General features: G+C 36.2%; 2 long non-coding RNA genes across 2 annotated transcripts; one reads left to right on the top strand and one right to left on the bottom strand.

Annotated features, from left to right (window-relative positions):
* Positions 1-1,899: 1,899 nt before the first annotated feature.
* On the bottom strand, positions 1,900-5,332 carry LOC147840929 (uncharacterized). The gene is made up of 3 exons (XR_015508048.1): positions 2,886-5,332; positions 2,427-2,559; positions 1,900-2,060 (listed from the first exon to the last, which is right to left on the bottom strand). It is a non-coding gene; the product is annotated as an uncharacterized LOC147840929 (long non-coding RNA).
* Positions 5,333-8,829: 3,497 nt separating this feature from the next.
* Positions 8,830-10,529, top strand: LOC147840928 (uncharacterized). The gene is made up of 2 exons (XR_015508042.1): positions 8,830-9,645; positions 9,792-10,529. It is a non-coding gene; the product is annotated as an uncharacterized LOC147840928 (long non-coding RNA).
* The last annotated feature ends 8,463 nt before the right edge of the window (positions 10,530-18,992 follow it).

Genomic DNA, 18,992 nt, shown 5'->3' with positions numbered 1-18,992 from the left:
GTGATGTGTGTACGCGCTTGTGTTTATGTATAACGTGCATGTGTGTATTCATGTTTTCTTGGTGTGTGTGTCTTGATGTATTTATGCATGTGACGTGTACGTGTGTGTGTGTGTGTGTATATATGTATATATATATTTGTGTGTGTGTGTATGTATTTGTGTATATTTATGCATGCATGCATGCATGTATGTATGTGTATATATCCTGCGTGTGTGTGGATGTGTGGGTGGGTGTATATATGTATGTGTCTATTTGTATATATGAATGTGCGTGACGTGTGTATTTATTTTTTTGGCTCCAAGTGCTGGAAACAAGTGATGTGAATGACATTGAATTGCATTATAATGAATCATAATAGACCTTGGTTTCAGCTGATATATAAAAAAGTGTGTAGAATAGCCTGTGGTTGAGTAAACGAACATACAGTTTTCATTTTAGCCCTAACTGTCTCTGCAACCAGTTTACCAGTATGCATTCAGCTTCATTTTGAAGTACAATTTGCACACACACACACGCACACACACATCACTGCAGTCTCCTTTGCATGAGTGACAGTTGTGTTACGCAGACCAATCTCAGTAAGTGAAAGAGTGGAATCCTGGGAGCTTTTCCACTTGTGCGGTGCTGAAACTCGCTTTACATCGGTGCTTCATCTCCTGATGTTTTATTCTCCCATCAATGGTGCAATATTAAGACGGTTAACGCGAGTGCACTGTTACAGAATGTTTTTTAACACGCTAACTAAAACAAAAGCACTTATTTGTCTTTCTCTCCCCCCTCAGCCGGGAGGTGTAAAGATGTGAGCTTAATGTAAACCAAATTATTTTAGATGTCTGGATTCAGCGGCACTGCTTTTTGCACACTCTTGTTTTGTTTTAACCCGTGCTATGGAGGCAGGCTCTCTTTCGGTTTCTTTTGTGACTGATTTAAACTGCGCTTGATCTCACTGTGGATTTTCTTAGAGAAGGAGGTTTTTTATGAGAAGATTAACCAGGGAGTCTTTTAACCAGCGATTATTGGGTCGAAAATGACCTTTTCATCCTGTTATTACACAGAAACTCATCCTTGGAAGATCTGTAGCACTGTTCTCGAGGCTAGAAATGTTCTGACGCCCCTATATTATATATCAGAGGGCTCCTCCCAGGTCTTTGTACAAAATTTAATCAAATATAAATATATATATAATATATATATATATAAATACACAGTTTTAGGATTGTATATGAGCCACATGCATACCTTCTTTTTTTAATGTTTTGTACTAAAAATAAATTATGCTCCAAATTTAAAAAAAAAAAAAAATGAAGATTGTATTGTAAGCTCCGTTTTTATCAAAGAATCCAAATTAACCAGCTTGTATAAAATACAGAGGTTGTTCTTGGTTCTCGCTGCCATACTTTTGCACTCATTGCTAATTTTGCACTTTGTTTTTTTAATTATAGTAACTTATTTACTCCCTAATCCATCCAATTCTTCATCTCAAGCTGTTTTTCAATGCATCTTGCTGCCATTTATGTAAACAGGCACTGTAAAAAGCGATTAGTTGACTTTGGGGAAAAAAAGTGAAATCCGTTGACTTAGGTACATTTGTGCATAATTATAAAAATGTCACAGTTTCAAGTTACAACAGGTTTAATAGTGGAGCCATTTTTTTTATCCATTCAGCCGGAGCACGCTTAGCTTAGCATAGATAATTGAATCGGATTAGACCATTAGCATCTCAATCAAACAACCAAAACATTTTTTGATTTTCCTATCTAACGCTTGACTCTTCTTCTTTGATTATGTCATGATCGATGGAAAATGAAACGGTTTTTTTTCTAGGTCGATATGGCTCGGACTACCTATTTTCGCATAATAATAAAGGAATTTTCCGTGCCATTGGCTGCAGTAGGTAAAATCTTTAGTCACTTTTGAGTGAGATGCTACTGGTCTAATCCTTATTTACTCTCTAATCCATCCGGTTCTTCATCTCAAGCTAATTTTCAATGCATCTTGCTGTCATTTATCTAAACCTGCACTTGAAAAATCAAATAGTTGACTTGAAAAAAGAGAAACCCTTTGACTTAAACTTAGGTGAATATATGCATAACTATAAAAATGAAGTCAACTTAACAGTTCCAAGTTACAACAAGTTTAATAGTGGAGAACTTTTTTTCATGAATTCAGCCGATCTCCAAGTTTAGCAGGAGCACTTTTAGCTTAGCTTAGCATAGATAAATGAATCGCATTAGACCATTAGTGTCTCACTCAAATGACTAAAGAATTTAGTCCTATTTAAAGCTCGACTCTTCTTCTATAGTTACATCATGGTCAATGGAAAATGTAAAGAAGCTTTTTTTAGGATCAATTTTGCTCGGACTATACTCATTTTAGCATAGTATTAATAAAGGCTGCCGTACTATTGGCTGCAATCTTTGGTCACTTTTGTATTGCATAATTATACAAATTACATTAAGTCAACTTAACAATTCCAAGCTACAACAGGTTTAATAGTGGAGAAAACTAAATTTTTTTTATTAAGTATTCTCATCTACGACTCCACTAAAGTTTGTCCTCTATTTTGATCCATTCAGCCGATTTCCAAGTCTAGCAGAAGCACTTTTAGCTTAGCTTAGCATAGATAATAGAATCAGATTAGACCATTAGCATCTCTCTCAAATGACTAAAGAGTTTTGATAGTTTTTCCTATTTAAAGCTTGACTCTATCATGATCGATGGAAAATGTTAAGTTGCTTATTTCAAGGTCAATTTTTCTCGAACTATAACTATTTTAGCATAGTAATAATAAAGCCATACCATACCATACCATTGGCTGCAATCTTTGGTCACTTTTGATTGAGATTCCAATCTGAAGTTTGTCCTCTATTTTGATCCATTCGGCTGATCTCGAAGTCTAGCAGGAGCACTTTTAGCTTTGCTTAGCTTAGCATAGATAATTTAATCGGATTGGACCATTAGCATCTCACTCAAATAACCCCAAATTTTTGATGATTTTTCCTAATTAAAGCTTGACTCTTCTTCCACATTACATCATGATTGATAGAAAATGAAAAGTCCGACCTAGTTTCTAGGTCAATATGGCTCGGACTATACCTATTTTAGCATAATAATAAAGAAATTTTGCTGTCTTACCATTGGCTGCAGTAGGTCCAATGATATTATGCATTGCCTGAAAATCAGCTACCATTTTCAAAAAGGAAAATGATCTAAACTCTTTGGTGATTTCAGCGAGATGCTAATGGTCTAATCAGATTCAATAATCTATGCTAAGCTAAGCTAAAAGTGCTCCCGCCAGACTTTGCCAACAGCTGAATGGATTAAAAAATGATTAAAATTCCCTGTTAAACACTAAAAGGTCTTTACAATGAGCCTATTTCCTCAAATAGTAGATTGTTCTTTTAAATAAAGTCAACTTGTCACATTGAAGACTATGGATTTACTCAGCAAAGTAACTAATTGCTTTTTACAGTGTGTCGTTCCTTCATGTATATTGTGCATCTGTATACATTTTGCATGCTTTTTGTGATGCAAACCTCTAGATTAGAAAAAAAAGGTACTGTTGTGTTGAAAATGTGATGTTTCTTTGCTTTTAATGCATCTTTTTCAACTCTAAGAGTCTCATGAAATCAGGCATAGGGCAGCATTTGTGTTTCAAGAATGTTTAGTAGTCTGCATTGCTGATTTTACTGTGTATTTTGTCTGTTTTCATATCCATCTCTCTTTTATAGCCATAACCTTTTCTGTGTAGTGCCAGCTTGATGCATTCCTCCTCTTTTGTGAGATTTATTCTTGAAAGTATCTTCCGTAGCTTTTAGTTGTGAGCCTTTTGGACAAAAAGATCATCTCCGAGACTTGTAAACGATGTCTGGCAGTGGTCTATTTGTGGTTAAGCGTAGTATTTTGGTTGATGTCCATCTATTACGTGTTGGGTTTCTGTGCAGCAGCAGCAGCAGCATGGCTTTGATTTAGCAGTAAGAACCAGAGCAAGTCTTTTGTTTTCCGGAGCCTCTTCACTATATTCTTTAGCGTTTCGTCTTAAAAGTGACCATGAATTGTTGATGGTATTCTGGTAGAGATGAGATTTTAGCTTTCTTTTGTAAAGTGTGAATAAAATGTGTATTGCATATTTACTTTCTACAATCAAATGAATGGTGTTTTTGTGTGTGCGTGTGTACATATTGAATTTTTGTTTATCGACGATGTCTCTCTTTTGAATGATTTGATTCATAATTATTGTTGAATTTGCTCTCTCTGGATGATGGTAGAAATATTTGGCCGAGATGGATGTTGTTTGTGGAGTAGATTTGTGCAGTTTGATGTGATGGTGGAGAGCGGTTTGACAGCAGAATGGTCACTTGCATGCAATAAACTGTATGATAAAGTATATGAATATAAGACATGGGTCTCGAACTGAATTCCTGGAGGGCTGCAGCTCTGCACAGATTTGCACAAACCCTAATCAAACACGACTCATCCAACTAATGACAGTGTTCATGACTCTTTTGAAAGCCTTGATTATTTGGATCAGCTGTGTTTGATAGGGTTGGAGCAAAACTGCAGAGCTGCGGATTTGAGTTTGAGACCTAAAATATAAGATATCAGTGCATTTCAACAAGACAAGTGGTTGATGGTTGATGATTATTAGAATAAAATGGTATAGAGAATAAATTCAGAGAAATAAACTTAATAGTTTGAGTTCCTTGATTATGAGAGCTTGTTTCTGCCATGCAATAAAAAAGTGATTACTTATCTTTAAATTTTGACTTGCTAGTTATAAAAGTGCAGTTCCTTATTAATTATCTTTTTTTGTGCTGAGATTTATTAGTTTTAAACTCGCAATTTGTTATTGACTATGCAATTTTTTAATTTTAGTTTATTGTTTTTTTTTTTCTTGCAATTCAGAGTCTATTCTGTAGAGCAGTGTTTCTTAACCACGTTCCCGAAGGACCACCAACACTGGATGTGTCCTCCTTATTACAGGTCTTTCAGTTTCTGCTGATGAACTAAATCAGGTGTGTTTGGTTAAGGAGACGGGGGAAATGTGCAGAGCTGGTGGTCCTCCAGGAACATGGTTAAGAAACACTGCTGTAGCTTATTACCATCATCATAGTCATCATCATCATCATTGTTATTATTATTTTAAGAATTGTAACTTTGTACCTCACACAGGGGCGCTGCTTTGGGGCCCCCAGTGATATTATTAGTACCCCCCTCTTAACATTTGTTGGGAAACATGAAGGAATTAAGTTCACTTATTAGTTTTTAGAAATGTGTGTATTGAACGTGAAACAATGAAGTTGCCAATCCCCCCCCACCCCTCCCCCCCCCATAAAAAAAACTCAAGACATGTTTCAGCTTATTTTATATAAGTAGTTTGAACAAACAGCAAACATCTTTTATTTTATATAGACAAAAACAGAAATTACTAAATATATACATTTTTATTATTTGTTAATTTAATTATAATTCTATTATTATATTTATTATTAATATCATATATATATATATATATATATATATATATATATATATATATATATATATATATATATATTTTTTTTTTTTTTTTTTTCTTTATAACCTCACAATTTTGAAAAAAGAAGTGTGTGTAAACACAACTGTGTTGTGTATAAGATCATTGCAAGATGTAACTTTAACTCGGATGTGCTGTTGGGGATGTTTTCATTCACTCTGGGGTGATTTTTGAGTCTTAATTTGGCCATTATTTTTCTGTGTTTCAACTAGCGGAATGATTTTTGGTGACGAATCTTATTTTGCTTTGATTTAAAAACAAAAACTCAACGATACTCTCTGGTCAAACTTTTGTTATGTTCGTGATGAAAAACATCCACTGAATTAAACTGCTGTAAAAATGCTTCAGATAAATGTTTTTTTTTTTTTTTTTTTTTTTTGAATAAATCAGTTAATCCACCTCAGTCCTGATCAAAACTACTAAATTGCTTAGAAAATTTCAGAATTTTCACTTTTTAATTGCCAAATTTACATAGATGTCACTGATTTGGTGAAAAAACCCCACACAAAATGACGTATTTTCTATATAAAAGTAATTGTGGATTTATTTTTTTTATTTTTTTATCTTTTATTAAAGTTCTGGACATGTGAAAGATTAGTAACAACATTGTCTTTGATGCATTTTTTTAAATTGATTTAAATTTTTTATTCCCCCAGATTTACTGTTGGTGGCTGTTTTTGCTGCATTGACTTCCATTATGACCACATTTTTTTACAAAACCATGACAGCATATAATCATGCATGTTTGATCGTTGGTGGTTTTACTGTCGATCATCAGTCTACACCATTGAACCTTTAGATAGGCCTGTGGAAAAAAAAGAAGCTTAGTTTATGATGTTATATGGAGTATAATAGCAAAAGTGTGTGCATATGTGTCTGAGTGTGTGAGAGTGACCTTACCTTGCACTTACCTTGATGTGTCTGAGAAAATCAAAATATCTCAGCTCTCAGAACTACATGGTGTAAACAAAAACAAAGACTGTGTATTTATATCAAATGTGGTTCTAATGGAAGTCAATGGGACAAAAACAGCCACCAACAGTAAATTAGAGAGAAAAAATGAAAATCTAACAATGCATCAAAGCCAATGTTGTTACTAATCGTTAACATGTCCAAGACTTTATTCATTCATTCATTCATTTTCTTGTCGGCTTAGTCCCTTTACTAATCCGGGGTCACCACAGCGGAACGAACCGCCAACTTATCCAGCAAGTTTTTACGCAGCAGATGCCCTTCCAGCCGCAACCCATCTCTGGGAAACATCCACACACACATTTACAAACACACTCATACACTACGGACAATTTAGCCTACCCAATTCACTTGTACCGCATGTCTTTGGACTGTGGGGGAAACCGGACCACCCGGAGGAAACCCACGCAAAGGCAGGGAGAACATGCAAACTCCACACAGAAACGCCAACTGAGCTGAGGTTCGAACCAGCGACCTTCTTGCTGTGAGGCGACAGAACTACCTACTGCGCCACTGCCTCGTCTGTCCAAGACTTTAATAAAAGATTAAAAATAACATCCAGTCCACAGTTGTATTTAAAATTATATTAAAAAACGTCATTTTATGTGTTTTTCACCAAATCAGTGACATCATTTATGAACTTGGCAATTAAAGAGTTGAAATCCTGTAATTTTATGAACAATTAAGTAGTTTTGATCAGGACTGAGGCCGATTAACAGATTTATGCAAAAACAGTAGAAAAAAATGTATTAATCTGATGCATATTTACAGCAGTTGAATTCATTGGATGTTTTTATTCTGAACATAACAAGGGGGTAGTCAATTTGAGCAGTGCACAAGGGTTAAAACTAGAAAATAAATGTTTTTTTTGTTGTTGTGAGAAATGATAAACAATCCAATTCCAAGTTGATACACTAAAAAATGTTGGGTTTCACACACTCGATTTGTGTTGGGACAACATTAAGGAATAAAGTCAGCTTATTAGTTATTACAAGTTGATTCAACAAATAAAACTCAAGGATTGTGTTGTTTTAGCTCATTTTAATTAAGTACAGGGTGGGCCTTTTAAATTGATACACCTAAATAAAATGGGAATGGTTGGTGATATTAACGTCCTGTTTGTGGCACATTAGTATATGTGAGGGGGCAAACTTGTCAAGATGGGTGGTGGCTATTATGGGGCCCTATCATACACCCGGCGCAGTGTGGCGCAAGGCGTGGCGCATTAGTCTTTTGGTAGTTTCAGCTTTGCGCAAGAGTTGTTTTGAGGCGTTGCGCTACGCTGTTTAAATAGCAAATGCATTAGCGCTCATTTGTGCGCCCATAGGCGTTCTGGTCTAAAAAGGGAGGCGTTCTGAGGCGCACGGCTGGTGCGTTGCTATTAAGAAACTAAAATAGATTTTTCATTAGACCAAAACTAACCCGGTCTAAACTCCGGCGCAGAGTTGCGCCTCGCTCACACACTGCTTAATACGCACAAGAGAGCAATAGGCAAATATCTTTACATATGAAAATTTTTAAATATTAAATATTAAGGATATATAGGATATAATAATAATAGATATAGAATATAAATATAAAGGATTAAAATATTACAAAACATATTATTTTCTAGCCTACATAAATATGAAAAACCACTGCTTTTATGTCTTCTTTATCTCGGGAGGCTTTTTCAGTTCATTTATAACAATTTGCTTTTGTATAATGTTATTATTATTAGCAGTATTATTTATTATATCCATATTTATATTTGTTTTATTAAAAACAAGCTTAGATTTGCCCAGCTGTCAGGTTTTAGACCATAAGAGGCACGTCATGTGTTTTAGGATATAACTCAAGTTTTTGAGCACATTTTTGTTATTATTATTCATTTATTCGTTTGCTGGAAATTAGAACTGAATTTAGAAATAGTTTTGAAACGAATATTTGCGCTTAACAAACGAAATTACTTATTTATAGACTAATTGATTTCTGTGTGTAAAGGTTTCCCTATTCAAAAGCGAAAGTGAAAGTAGATCCATTATCTCTCATTCTCACGCAGTAGATGCTCTGTTTAACAGTTTTCTGTTAAAAAACTGTAACTGTGAACTGTTTGCTTGTGAAATGCTCAGTTTTTCCACTTAGACTTACTTTGCGTCCTGTAAATAGCGAATGTGCTCGTGGCGCGACGCAGCTGGCTCTTAAAGGTAATGGGAGATGAGACTCTGATTGGTTTATTCTCAAAACACACCTATAACTCATTAAGAAAATAAACTCAACCCTTTTAGACCATGCGCTACGGTGCAAGGCAGATTTCCCGTCCTTAAATTAGCAAAAACGTGTCCTGACCCGCCCTGAAAGCGTTTGCGCCCTGCGTTTTGCGCTCTGCGCATGGACCGTCAAAATAGAGCCCTTGAAGTTAACCATCTTGGATCTAATTTTTGTTTTTTCAATAGGAAGAGGGCCTTTTGACACATCAAAGTTTATTGGGAATTTCACAAGAAAAACATTGGTGTGCTTGGTTTTAACGTAACTTTATTCTTTCATGATTTATTAACAACTTATAAAATGTGTTTAATGTGCTGCCCATTGTGTTGGATTGTCAATGCAACCCTCTTCTCCCACTCTCCATGATGATGTGTTTCCCTCTTTATGCACTAAAGCTGGCACCTTCCCTGAGTTTTTTCAGCAAGATGGTGCACCACCACATTATGGGTGTCTGGTCCGAGCATTCCTAGATGAACAGTTTCCTGAAAAGCGGATTGGTCATCGTGGGCCAGTTGAATGGCCCCTAAGGTCTCCCAATCTGACCCCCTTAGACTTTTATCATTGGTGTCATGCGAAAGCAATTGTTAATGGTGTGAAGATACAAGATGTGCAGCACCCGAAACTACAGATAATGCCGAATGAACCAGCTGACTTCAAAATGGCCACCATGGTCACCTCCCATCTTGAAAAGTTTGCCCCCTCACAAATACTAATGTGCCACAAACAGGACGTAAATATCATCAACCATTCCCATTTTATTAAGGTGCATCAACATAAATGGCCCACCCTGTAGTTTGAGCAAGCGTATTTCACAATTCTTTCTTTCCTTTTAAAATTGCTCACTATAAAATCAACACAATCTCACGGCAATTCGTAACTTTTTGATTTAGTGGCTAATTCGTATGAATTCGTACAATCTAGTTCGTACAATTTAGTACGATTTGCTCATCCACCAATGTCGGTTGGGTTTAGGGGTGGAGTTAGGTGCCACACCTCCTTTTTAAAATTGTACAATTTCGAATTCGTACGAATTAGCCACTAAACTGGCAAAACGTAAAATACTTATGTTTTCTCGTGAGATTAGGCTGATAAAATATAGAGAAATCATGAGAATTGCAGGATCTAACCAATTATATTCTCAATTCTTGGTTGCAATTACCTTTTATTTTTTAGCTTGTAATGCAGAAACAAGCTCCCATAATGTTAGTTTCAGCATTAATGATCAATACCGCTAAATAATGGACCAGTCTTTCTTTTTCTGTCCTCCTTTCTTTAATCATTCCTGCTTTCCCCTTTATAGTGTTTCCAGCCTTCATTTTTGATACTGAAAACCTGCTGCAATAAAATGAACAGATTAGCTGGACCTTTTCTTATTTTCCTTTTAATTTTTACCTCTGATCACTTGCGTTTGGCAGAGGCCAGTGACTTTTCTAGTAGTTTCTTTGTGACTAGCAAACACTGTACATAATGTCTTCAGCCATTCTGTAGTACACGGGATCAACTCTTGTTTACCATTCAAAATGAAGCCAGCAGAGATACACAACGTTACTTAAATAAACCAACAAAAACAAACAATTAATAAAGCTCTCACCATATTCAATGAATGTTAAGTCTGTAATAAACTCCAAAAAGGCAGCTCTGGATAAGAATGGTAAACAACTATTTTCTGTCTCTTCTCTGTATTCTTAGCTCTAGAAATCTGTATATAGAAGTTCCTTTACACTAATGTATTTTCCTATCTATGGTTGATAATAAACTCTTTCTGCTTCATGACTTTTCTCTTTTTCCCTCTTGTCTTCTGCCACTTCCGACACTGTAAAAATGCAATGACAAAAAAATTAAGAGATATTTTTTATGTTGTTTTAACTCATTTTAATCAGCTTTCAACCAAGCGGCAACCTCCTGCTCTCCCTCGAGTAGCCGATACAAAAGTTATTATACTGCAATTCATCGACTCGTCTTGGGGGGGCAGGCTCCAGGAAATCCAGGGCCCCGGTTAAAAGTAATCTACTAGGATTTTGGATAATGGATTGGAAATGGGTTTTTCAAAAGAAAAAGTGAATTACGTAATTGAATTAGCTTACATTATCCCATCTTGGTTTTAATCCGGATCAAACCTTTATTTGGTTTTTTTTAGACCTTTTTTTTGTAGGATTTGGATCACTTTGATCCAAAAAATCTGGATTAAACTGATCCCATCAGAAGGGTGAATTCAGCATGGATTTCCTGCCCAAAATGTAATGAAACTTGAAAAGTATTACTCAAATAATACTATATTTGGATCATGCAGTATCTTACAAGATAGCCTATTTATTCATAAGCTTTCAATTGTATTTGTTCATCCGCCAGGCTACAGTGATTAGATAGGCTTTAACGTACAACAAAGTAGAAAGAGTTTGGCCTCATTAAATAATCCCTGAAACAGCTGTCAAAATTGACCAAAAACAAGACATTTTATTCTGTCTGTAATTGATTTATATATTCATCACAATGGCTAATATTTTTCTTTCCTTCATTTTCTTTTTGGCTTAGTCCCTTTATTAATCCGGGGTCGCCACAGCGGAATTAACCGTCAACTTATTCAGTATATGTTTTTACACAGAGGATGCCCTTCCAGCCATCACTGGGGAACTCATACACACTCATTCACACACATACATACACTATGGACAATTTAGCCTACCCAATTCACCTGTACCGCATGTCTTTGGACTGTGGGGGAAACCGGAGCACCCGGAGGAAACCAACGCAAATGCAGGGAGAACATGCAAACTCCATACGCCAACTGACCTAGACGAGGCTCAAACCAGCGACCTTTTATCCGGATTAAACCTTTTAAAAACCGGGCCCAGGTGATTTCTGACTGCATTGGTAAATTGGCTATTTTTACTGCTGATAAAGACATGTTTACAGCCGGGTACAAAAGATGGCGTTGGTGCATATAGCTAATATTACCCTTCATGACAACTGTGAGGGGGTGAATTTTTTTTTTTATAACTCATCCGTTTAGTTTTTATTAAGTTATATTAAGTCTGCATAATTAGGGGTGGGGTCACTTGAGTGACAGCTAGGTCTCGCTGCTCGCTGTCTCGTCACCTCAGCTGATTCCGGCTGATTAGCTGCTGAACTTGACATATTTATCGTATTGTTGTCTTCTTTAATGTTTCTTTACACAGTCAGTTTCCTTTTGGAATTATTTTCTACAATTATCAGATGATACGGCATGCTGTGTGCACTTAATTGTGCTCGCAAATCATTCACATGGTCTCCATTTCCCAGGTGAGTGAAATTAAATACTTATATATCATCTCTATAAATGTATTTGATTTATTTAAGATCATTTATAATTGTATTTAGAGCTGTAATGCACTCCAGAATCTGACAGATTGATTAGATGTAGGCTCTAGAACAGTCATCTGAAGCGTTGTCATACAATTTTATGCCTGGATTTCATAAATAGCCTTGCAATTACTAATTCAGACTATATCTGAAGTGTTTGAAAGTAATTCGCGTTTTCCTCCTGTTGAAAAACGTCTTAAGAACAATGTTTAGTGGCTCAATGTGTTACAGCAGTGTTTTTAAAAGACTAAACACTTTATTAGTATATTATACAAGCAAGCACATGTAGTCAGAACACAAACGAGTCGCAGGTAAGGAAGTATTAAGCGTTTCTCCCAAGGAAAAGTCCGTCTAAGCCAGGCCTAAGCAAAATGCCAGCATGCGTCTGTAGCTCTGCTCACGCTTCGCCCCTTTGCCCTTGTTTGGTATCCTGCGATCGGTGCGATCACGCACAAACAAAATAGCAACGGTTGGCCACTCCTACCTGTAGCTTCTTTTACATTCTTTAGAAACCTATGGGTGACGTCACGGATACTACGTCCATATCTTTTACAGTCTATGGTTTCAACTAACATTAAGTTGTATAAGTTTAAAGGTGCAGTATGTAAGTTTGACACCCAGTGGTTGAACTAGGTATTGCACTCCTGGTTTAAAACACGTGCAAGCGCAGGGTGCCAGATTGAGGACACCAACAGGAGCGACTCTGACTATCGAGCCCAAAGGCTGGTTTAAGTTGTGTCCTAAATAAAAGCAACGACACGTGATAGAAGGAATATTTTCCATATTAAAGAGCTTCTATTATGGGTTTTTGAAAATAACCTTGCATGTAGTGTGCAACACAGCTTCAAGTGAATTAAAACATCCAGCTGATTTTTAAATCTAAAAGTGCACGTGTTTAAAAATATAGATTTTCTTTTTTTTTTAAATAAAACATTACACTGAGAGTCGTTTAAATTATTCGTTGACATGAAACAACACCGTGAAACTATAAAACGTGAACGTGCCCTCCAAAAGTTAGCAGAGTGCAGGTGTGTGTGGGACTGATCCTGACTAAAGATGAGTGAATGTTTTGGTGATTAATGCAATAATCTACCCTGCAACAGGGGATTTGTTGACTGTTAAAGGAAGGATCAGAACAGAATACGTACGGGACTTTATCAGAGCTTGACAGGAACTTTATCAGTACAGTTCATGGATCAAATTCCTTTTCCTAAATTAGCAAATTAGCATCGCGCTAAGTAGGAGTTTGGGAACAATTGAATCGCTGAACAAATCATATGGGAGTCTTTGTGATAATTAGTTAAAAATAAATGCATATTATAAGACAATGAAAGTGTTTTTTGACCTTGCATGCATATCAGACTGTTGCTGGAGACCCCTAAAATCAAAATATGACCCTTTTTTTTATCAGATAGTAGGGGCTCTTTAGAAGAAATTTTAAAAGATAAATTAGAAACTGCTTCTATGTCTTACAGGTGAACAACAGGATAAACTCCTCAGGTACACCTCATCTGCTTTATGCGCGCATACAAGCGTACGCTTGTCACCAAGGTATGGAACGTGACACACACACGAACGAACGTTATGAAAATGATAGTTTGTTGTACAGTTGGGGGTTAACTACCGTTATTTGGTACGATTGCATTCACATCAGAAGTGAACCGTACCAGAGTTCGCATGAACTCCAGACCACCTTTTTCAGGCAGACTCGAGTACGGATCATGGGTGCCCACACGAGTTCAGAAGACTCGTTCACACTAGCTAACATAACGTACTATACTATGACGTCAAACAAACCCGGCTGCGGACCAAAAAGTGCGAGTGTGAAAGCACCCTAAGAGCCTTCCTGACTGAATGAATCACACCAAGGCAACCCGGGGTGCTGGAATGAATCACACCAAGGCAACCCGGGGTGCTAAAATATAATTGGCTAAACTGGCATTGGGCGGGTTAAAGGGACCAAAGACAGACGCTTTGGCATGAAACTCACAATTTCAAAGCAGAATATCTGACTTCAGCATTGTTTTTCTAATAAACAAGAATGTTTACTGAGCATGTTTCTGAAATAACTGCAAGCATAATATGGTTGACTTTGTTTTAGAAGAGTCAAAAACTTGCACGCAGCACCTTTAACTTAACATTTACAGTCATTTTCATTGATGCAAGTTGTGATCACTAGAAAAGTTTATTTAGTTTAACTTAAAAATTTAGGGCAGCAATAATTTTATTACACTAGCTTTCTGTAAATGCAAAATGGGATAAAAGAAACTCTTTAATAGTGTTTAGCTAACAATTCACACCATTTACTACTGACTTATTGTCTGACTATTATTAAAACATGAACTGTTTATTAGCTTATAAATCTGATCTTATTTTACATCCTTAATCGTATCCACTACCCTAACTACAATCTATTCATAATCAGCTAATTAGTAGTTTATTAAGCTAAAAGTTTTAGTTAATGGTTTGATAATAGCATGAATTGTACTTAAAAAAAAATAAGTGTGAGCAGTGTGTTTTCTTGATTTAGGAGGATAAATAAGGTTCAATCCACAAGGTGGTGCCAGAGGAACACATCTGAATATTATCTCAAATAAACCCCTTTGATATGGATTCATGGACATCTTAATTCAGTCTGCTTTGCTTGTTTTTTTTTTACGTCTGCTTTGCTTGTTTTTGCTAATATTTAGCAAACTGTTCATTTTAAGTGTGTTTTATGTACCCACATTTTAAAATTACACGGACAAAATGTAGAATTGGTCGCTCAAGACAAAACCCTGCCCTTTAAAAATATATATATGATTAATTATTCATGATGACATGTTTTTAGTGATTATTAAACCGAGTTAATCATGTTCTAACTTAATTTTGTAAGTCACACAAGCTGTTTTAATTAACATAATATGATAATAAATAAAAAACATAAAAATGTAATAATTTAAACGGACTTAAAAGGTTAATTTGATTCAGCTTAAGGCAACCAATATTTTTTACAGTGTTTTTGTAACTTGTTTAAGAAGATTAAATGTATTTTAAAAGACTGCAAATATTATTAAAGGATATTAGAGAGCGTTTTTATTCATGAAATATTTTAAGAACATACTGAAATAAAAATCCTAGGTACATATGTGACACTTCTATTTCAGTATGTTGATAAACCATGCTTGGCATAGATAAATACCTTTTTTTCTATTTTCTATAGGGCGCTGTACAATATTATATTTGTGCATATACATTAGATTTGTGAGTGCTAAAGATGAATCAGGAGCTATTCTAACTAAATAACTTATTATAACAGTCCAAAATAAGTACAGTTAAATATGCATGTTAGGGAAAATATTAAATAAAAAGAAATTAAAAAGAGAAAAAATCAAGAGAAGCAAGCAAAAAAAAGGTATAAAAATCAGTTTAACTTTTGTAGTTTGTATTTTCTTTTTCCAATATTTTGCATGGGTTTTAATGTATTAACTTTTTATTACTAAAGAGTTTAGATGATTAATATAAATATACCTGTTTAATAAATCTGTTTTGTTCAAATGCATCGAAAAATATGACCTATACTTACTGAGAAGTGGATAAAAATATACTAATTTATGCTGAGCGCTTTACTCCCAACTGAAACTGAATATTGAGTAGAGGGTGGGGCATTTTTGCACATCATTGCCTCAGTGAATTAACAGTAAAGGGGCGTGGATAAAAATGTTGGCTGAAGCATCAAACTAACATCATCAGAGAAGGAGCCAATCAAACTGCAGAAGCAGATGCTCAGAAATTGATAGAAGATTATTACTAAAAAAAACTATTTTTTCGGTTTGTATAATTTGTTCACCTAAAGAATAACAACGTTCGCTAGCAAAAGAAAAAAAATTTAAATTTGGATTTCACACAGACTTTAAACAAAAAATCAAACATTGTGTTTACTTGCTTTATTGTCCACAAGTGGGAATTTATCTTTGGCCTCGCCATACAACCACATCAGCGTTCATGTCACATGTATCACAAGAAACAAGCAACACAAATACACTCACCGGCCACTTTATTAGGTACACCTGTCCAACCGCTTGTTAACGCAAATTTCTAATCAGCAAATCACATGGCAGCAACTCAATGCATTTAAGCATGTAGACGTGGTGAAGGCGATCTGCTGCAGTTCAAACCGAACATCACAATGGGAAAGAAAAAGGATTTAAGTGACTTTAAATGTGGCATGGTTGTTGGTGCCAGATGGGCTGGTCTGAGTATTTCAGAAACTGCTGATCTACTGGGATTTTCATGCACAACCATCTCTAGGGTTTACAGAGAATGATCAGAAAAAGAGAAAATATCCAGTGAGCGGCAGTTCTGTGGGTGCAAATGCCTTGTTGATGCCAGAGAAGAATAACCAGACTGGTTCTAGCTGATAAAAAGGCAACAGCAACTCAAATAGCATCCCTGAATGTTCATCCCTTGACCACAGTGTACACATCTTCTGATGGCTACTTCCAGCTGGATAACGCACCATGTCATAAAGCGTGAATCATCTCAGACTGGTTTCTTGACCATGACAATGAGTTCACTGTACTCAAATGGCCTCCATAGTGACCCGATCTTAATCCAATAGAGCACCTTTGGGTTTGTGGTGTAACAGGAGATTGACATCATGGATGTGCAGTCGACAAATCTGCAGCAACTGTGTGATGCTATCATGTCAATATGGAGCAAAATCTCTGAGGAATATTTCCAGTACCCTTGTTGAATCTATGCCACGAAGGATTAAGGCAGTTCTGAATGCAAAAGAGGGTCCAACTAAGGGTCCTTACTGGTACTAGTAAGGTGTACCTAATAAAGTGGCCAGTGGGTGTACATTAAAAATTCAATTAACCCAATTCATACTTAAAATCCAGTATTCAAAATTTGAATGGCATTTCACACAAAAGACATTTGATTTTATATCTAGCAACGCATGATGACCAAAAGTTTTCACTGGCCGTGACTAAAATAATTGAAGCTCACGGCGATTTTTGAAGACAGCTCAAATGCAGCGTTGAGCTGGTGGAGTAAATGCTGCTGTGGTTTGTTGTGTTCTCCAGCTTTGTCCATCCGGCTCCAGGTTTTTCATCTCGCAGTCCAGTGTTTGGGCCTGCCGGTTACTGACGTGGCAGAGTTCAGGATCATGCTAAGTGTTTGCAGATGTGTCACGCTAGTTAGCAGCCTTTCTCTTTCTTTGAATTAAGGCAACGGTATTATTGCACCTAAGCACAGTTCATTCAAGAGCCTGTCTGTGGAAAACACCTGTAAAAGCAAACAGCCAAGAGGAACCAAACGCAGAAAATAACTTTTCAAGAGTTCCCATTTAGATATACTTAGCATTTATAGCAGGTTCGGCATGCTGTCCCAGGAGAGATCCCTGAGCTCGGAGAAATTTGAGCCCAGGGCTCCCGCCCAGTCAATAAGCATATCAGGTGCTCCGAGATAAGGTAGGTCTCGATAGCTCTCCCTTTAGAAAAGGGAGGAAAAGGAGGAGATGGGGTGGAAGGGGGGATTCTTCCGAAACGAAGATAGAGCAGTAAGGAGAAAATGATCCATTTATAGTAAACTATAGGATCACTCCGTCCACACGGAGCTAAGGGGTCAGCTGGTAAGCAAGAAAAGGAACGCCGTCATATCGCCCCAAAGCACAAAATGTGATATACATATGATCCTCTGGCTACGAAATTCTCAATCTTCAGAAATGTACTGTTGAAACCAGAAGTTAACTTACACTCTATAAAAAGAAACATAATCATTTATTTTTTTGGAAAAATGTCTGATGGTAAATCATACTAAACGTTTACTATTTTAGGTCTGTTAGGATTACCTAAATGATTTACATTTGCTAAATGCAAAAAATAATGAGTTTTTTTTTTTTCTTTTTGAGAATTTAAAAAAAAAATTTCTAAACAGTCAGAAGTTTACACACATTCCCTTGGTATTTTTTTTTTTAGCTTTGCTTTAATACTGTATAAACTTTGGCCAAATGTTTTGGGTATCCTTCCACGAGCTTCTCACAACAGTTTAAAGGAATTTTGCCCCCTTCTTCCTGACAGAATTGGTGTAACCAAGCATGCTCGCACAAGCTTTTTCAACTCTGCCCACAAATTTTCTATAGAATTGAGATCAGGGCTTTGTGATGACCACTCCAAAACATTCACTCTGTTGTCCTTAAAGCACATTTTAACTAATTTGGCAGTATGCTTAGGCTCATGGTCTGTTTGACAGACCCATTTGTGGCCAAGTTTTAATTTCCTGGCTGATGTCTTGAGATGTTGCTTCAGTATTTCTACATAATGTTCTTTCTTCATGATGCCAGCTATGCTGTGAAGTGGACCAGTCCCTCCTGCAGCAAAACAGCCCCACAACATGATGCTGCCGCCCCCATACTTCACAGTTGGGATGGTGTTGCTAGGCTTGTAAGCTTTCCCCTTTGTCCTCCAAATATAACACTGGTCATTATGGCCAAACAGTTCAATCTTAGCTCCATCAGAGCACAGGACACGTCTCCAAAAATTTGTCCTTTTTCCAGTGTAATTTAGCAAATTGTAATCTGCTTTGTTGTTGATTCTGGCTTGTTGATTTTCCCATGTTGTCACACAAGGAAGCAGTGTGTTTGAGGTTTTCCTTAAGTACTATTCTACAGTTGTGCCTTCAATTAACTCAAATGTTGTCAATTAACCAATCAGAAACTTTCAAAAGCTTGACACCATCACCTGAGCTTTTTCAGAGACATAATGATCTTATTTTATGTAAACTTGACTTTCTAAATAGTTATAGCAATTTCTCCAAAAATATCTCTTATAATTCTGCTATTAAGCATAACGAGGAAAGATTTAGTCACATTAACATCTGACTTTTTTTTAAAATGGTTATGTGCCTTTTCGT

This window comes from Danio rerio, chromosome 14, assembly GCF_052040795.2.
Source record: "Danio rerio strain M-AB ecotype USA chromosome 14, GRCz13ab, whole genome shotgun sequence".
Lineage (NCBI taxonomy): Eukaryota > Metazoa > Chordata > Actinopteri > Cypriniformes > Danionidae > Danio > Danio rerio.
The sequence above is the reverse complement of the archived record's forward strand: the minus strand, read 5'-3'. Positions and strand labels throughout refer to the sequence as shown.